This window comes from Macaca fascicularis, chromosome 9, assembly GCF_037993035.2.
Source record: "Macaca fascicularis isolate 582-1 chromosome 9, T2T-MFA8v1.1".
Taxonomy (NCBI): Eukaryota; Metazoa; Chordata; class Mammalia; order Primates; family Cercopithecidae; genus Macaca; species Macaca fascicularis.
In genome coordinates this window covers 62,137,738-62,142,661 of record NC_088383.1, presented here as the reverse complement: position 1 = coordinate 62,142,661, position 4,924 = coordinate 62,137,738, and the positions used below count along the sequence as shown (strand labels likewise).

The following is a 4,924-nucleotide window of genomic DNA, read 5'->3' as shown; positions in this document are numbered from 1 at the left end:
AGCTTGTCATCTACAATACAGAGTATTACTTTTCCTTTCTCAATGTGGATGCCTTTGTTCCCCACCTTGTACTTACCTGATTGCATAGCCCCACTTTTCTCTCGAGGCTGATGCTACTGAAGCTGGAACCCCCAAGAGATTGACTCCCTATGGCCATAGACCTGTGCTGTGACCTGTGGTGGCCCAGGAGGATAGCAGCAATGAGCCACAGCTGCCTTCCAACTTTGAGGGGGTGGGAAGGCAAAGCCTGTGCTCGCTGTCAGATGTCCATCACAGGCTCCCGTGGCCAGGGGGCATGGCCCCAGGTCTCTGTACCCTCTAATTTGGAGCCCCTAGTTCTGAGAGCCCTGCTGAAGATTTTGTGTCTGATTCCTACCTTATTCCTCCAAACACACTTTGTAGCAAAAGATGACTATCTGGGCCCCACATGGTGACCCCAAATTGTTTTAATAAAGTTAGTCTTACATTATTCCTTATCAGTGAGTGAAGCAGTGGGAATCTTAGAAATACAGCACAGAAGGTTTGGGAAGCTGAGTATGCCAGACTGTAGGGCCTGTGGTGTTTAGACATATCCTCCCCAAACTGAGGCAGGGCCTCATGTCTAATACTGATTTTTTAACACAGGAAGAGATTTAGAGATGGAGGTTGAGGGGGAATCACTTCTCATGGAACCAAGGCGCTTCAGGGAAGGTTAAGCTGCCTTCAGAGGGTTGATTCGAATATCTGAGGGGGTGGAGTTTAAAGAAAGAATATTCAATACTATAATTTTAATTTTGCTTTCCAAATCTGAGTTTCTTTTGCTGTAATATTTAAATCCAACAAAATCATTTTTGTTCTTGGAAACAGAAAATACAGCGAGTCTCAAAGGAAACAACAGGGAGTTTGAGGGTTTCTATGGTCCTGCAGGTGGAGACCGCGCTGGAGAAAACCCAGGGTTATACCCCCAGTTGGGTGTGGAATGCAGAAGCCTGGTCACGTAATAATATGTGATGTTTATTGAGTGTTCTCTCACACTCAACAGTAATAATATTTGTTGAGTGCTTTATAAATGCAGCCATTACAAATGAAGGACCACTCTTGTTTAGTGTTGACGCAGGGTGCAGTGGAAAAACTAAAACACAGCCTGGGAGCCAAAAGTTCACAATAGTGTCAACTCTTCACTTGCTTTGTCAAAAATGGGGACGGGATCCAAATACACTGCACAATGACATTCGTAAAGAGATTTGTTCACCTCTCCAGCCCACTTCCCGCAAGCCTTCCCCATAGCACAAGCTGCTCTGAGACATCTTTCTTCCCAGTACACCTACCACATCCCTCCCTCCCCACCCAGTTTCTGACCCCAAAGAGCACCAGGGCCGGGAGTCAGTTCTCCCACCTTGGCGCAAACAAGAGCCCACGTGGAGGCCTCATTTCCAACATCTCATAGACCAACAGGCACATGAGTGTCACACGGGGGTCTAAAAGCGTGAGTGCCATGTGCTGTGGTGGGTGCTTTATGGGTTGATGATGATAACGATGGTTGCTACTAACTCTTGATGTTCTGTGTGGCCAGGCATTGTTCTAAGCGCTTTATGCGCTTATGAGCTTAGACCCCTGCCCTCAAATTCTTGCAACATTCTTAAGAAGCAGGCACTGGCCTCACTGTTTTACAGAGGAGAAGCTAAGGCTTGAACTTAGATACCTTCCCTGCACTTACAGCAATTAAATGGCAAAATAGAATTTGAAACCAAGTCATCTGCATCAGAATCCATGTACTTAATCACAAGGCTACTTCTGCATCTCCAGCTATATTTCATCTCAGTTCATTTTCACAATAGCATTTCCTTTTTCACTTGATAAAACAGAGGCTCAGAGTGTTAAAGGTCAATGGCCCAAAATCATAGAGTTATTAAAGTAGTGGAATAGGCCGGAGTGGTAGTGGGGAGGGCCAGCGGGAGGCTGAATGTGGTAGTCTAGTGTACAATGCTCCCATCTAGTGGTAAAATCTGAAAACTTCCTTTTCTGCCCATTTCTAAAAATGATGTACAGTTGCTTAAAGTTTCAGAAGGCGGAAACCCTGTGAAATCCTCAAAGTATTAAAGTAGAAGTGAAAGGATAACAACGATATCATAATGGAGGAATAACCGAGGCAATAGCTTTTAACTGAGAGTCGACTTGGCTCTGAGTTTCCTGGCAGCCAAGGCTAAGAATGAAATGTGTGTCCCATTGCTTATTGCACAATAAAAAGTCAATTAATCCATCACCAGACCAGCCTTGGACTTCATTTTTAATTCAACAACAATGGCACTAAAGATGTTGTAGGTGCCCTCCTGTGGACATTCATTTACCTGGAAAAGCCAACCAAGGGTCCTGATGGAACAGGTATGCCTGTTTAGATAGGGGCCCTGGCTCAGTCTTTCCCCAAGCAGTCATTCCTGGGATGAGAATGCCCCATGGAGGCTTCAGCAAGTGCTATCCACTAGGTCTTTTGGGCCCAGGCACCACCCACATTTATGGTAGTTTTGGTTCAGTTATGTTTCGAAGGCAGCGCTGAGGGCCTGGCCCCTTGGTTTGGACTTTGGGTGGTGGCAGTGATGGTGCTCTGTTGTTCCATGAGATCCAGAGATGCACTCCAGACCTGCGCTGTCCAATAAGGCAGTCACAGGTCACGTGTGGCTCCTGAGCACTTGAATTGCAGCTGGTGTGAACTGAGATGCCCTGGAAATATAAAATCCACAGCAGATTTCATATAAAAAAGGTAAAATGTCTCATCAATAATTGTTATACTCATTACATCTTGAAATAAATTATTTCATGCTGGATTAATAAAAAAGAAGTTGTTAAAATTAATTTTACTTATTTCTTTGCACATTATAAAATGTGACTTTTAAAAAATTTAAAATTGCGTATGTGGCTGGCACTGTATTTCTTTCTAGTCTAGAGATAGAAGGAATATTCTAGAGAGAGTATTTCTCTTTCTACCTGGCTCCTGAGAGAGGTGGACGAGGCACTCTGGTCACCATGTGCAATGCCCCAAAACCCTAAGAACCTTTTGTGTTATCGTGGGGAGAACACTTGTCTTGGTCTTCTAGATGCAGGTTGGCTTAGAATTGAATTTGGGTAAAGTGTTCAGTGGCCCCAAACAACTTTGCTCTGCCAGTTGGGACACATTCTCTGTGTGTCAGCAGGCCGGGGATTGGGGTCGGGCTGTTGTCAATAATGGGAAAGGAGGGGCGGGGCAAGGCAAGTTTGTTTTTCAGAAGTAGAAAACCAACCCTGCACCTGAAGTGGGTGTCTCTTTTGAAAAGGATTATTTGGTCTCCAGGTATGTGGTGCTCCTTCCATCACTGGGGTCCAGGTCTGGGTCCCAGGATTTGGACTTCACACGCCAAGGCCAGCTCTGATTTGCTGATGTATCAGTTGTAGCTTTCAGAAGCCAATTTGCAAATTTCCTTTCAGATCTTAAAAAGGCTGGAAAGCAGGGAGATGAGGGCGTAAAGCTTTGTAAATTATCAAAATCCCAAGCACACACATCTTCAAGCACATGGGAACTACAAGTCCCCAGTCATTACTGTGATTCTGCTTTTTCCCCCATATTATGTGTTACAACATTATGAGTCAATTTTGCAGAAGTTTTAGCTGCTTTTCTCTGGCTGCACCAATTATATCAATAACAAACTCACAATCACATCAAATGACTGTCAACATATCCCAGTGCACCATGCTCCATGCAATGACTAAATAAAGCAAAATTCCTTTATGGATTCCTTGGAGTATAATTGATCACAAGTTTGAGAATCTTGGGCTAAATCCAAAAGACGGCATCAAGCTCCCAGGCAGCTGGCCAAAATGTGAAGGCAACCTGCCTGGATAAACTTCTTCAAAGTTTCCAGTTTACTCTTAGTACCTCTAAGGTCACTGTATGAGTCCATTTTCATGCTGGTGATAAAGAGATACCTGAGACTGGGCAATTTACAAAAGAAAGAGATTTAATGGACTTACAGTTCCACATGGCTGGGGGCCTCACAATCATGGCAGGAGGTGAAAGGCAGGTCTCACATGGTGGTAGACAAGAGAACAGAGCTTGTGCAGGGAGACTCCTGTTTTTAAAGCCATCAGATCTCACGAGACTTACTCGCTATCACAAGAACAGCACGGGAAAGACCTGCCCCCGTGAGAGACCTCCCACCAGGTCTCTCCCACAACACCTGAGAATTCAAGATGACATTTGGGTGATGACACAGCCAAACCACATCAGTCACACTCCAATTCTTGAATGAAATTGGGTAGGACCAGTGCCCACCCAAATGATCAGAATGGTGTGTGTGCCTCCCACACAGTAACTCCTCCTTAAATGTGAGTTCTCACGTCAGAGGTGCATAGGGTTGGGGAGCAAGAAGTATGTAAGGTCTCCGCCAGGCGCGGTGGCTCATGCCTGTAACCCCAGCACTTTGGGAGGCCGAGGTGGGCGGATCAAAAGGTCAGGAGATCGAGACCATCCTGGCTAACACGGTGAAACCCCATCTCTATTAAAAATACAAAAAAATTAGCCGGGCATGGTGGCAGGCGCCTGTAGTCCCAGCTACTTGGGAGGCTGAGGCAAGAGAATGGCGTGAACTTCGGGGGACGGAGCTTGCAGTGAGCCGAGATGGCACCACTACACTCTAGCCTGGGCAAGAGTGTGAGACTCCATCTCAAAATAAATAAATAAATAAATAAATAAATAAATAAATAAATAAATAATAAAGTGTGTGAGGTCTCTTCCTGGGCTTAAAGCAGGGAAGGAACCCAAAAGCCCCTTGCTGAGCAGAATACTCACTGTGGGGTTTGCCCTTTGGTAAGTCAGAATTTTGGTGGTCGAATTCAAAAGCCTCCTGTAGCGTGCAAAGGACATAGCTTCAGAGCCTTTCAGGGTGGCTGGCTCACGATGGGCACGCCCCATCTC

General features: G+C 45.4%; 1 long non-coding RNA gene across 1 annotated transcript; it reads right to left on the bottom strand.

Annotated features, from left to right (window-relative positions):
• Positions 1-2,249: 2,249 nt before the first annotated feature.
• LOC135964950 (uncharacterized) lies at positions 2,250-4,661 on the bottom strand. The gene is made up of 2 exons (XR_010577688.1): positions 3,262-4,661; positions 2,250-2,697 (listed from the first exon to the last, which is right to left on the bottom strand). It is a non-coding gene; the product is annotated as an uncharacterized lncRNA (long non-coding RNA).
• Positions 4,662-4,924: the final 263 nt, after the last annotated feature.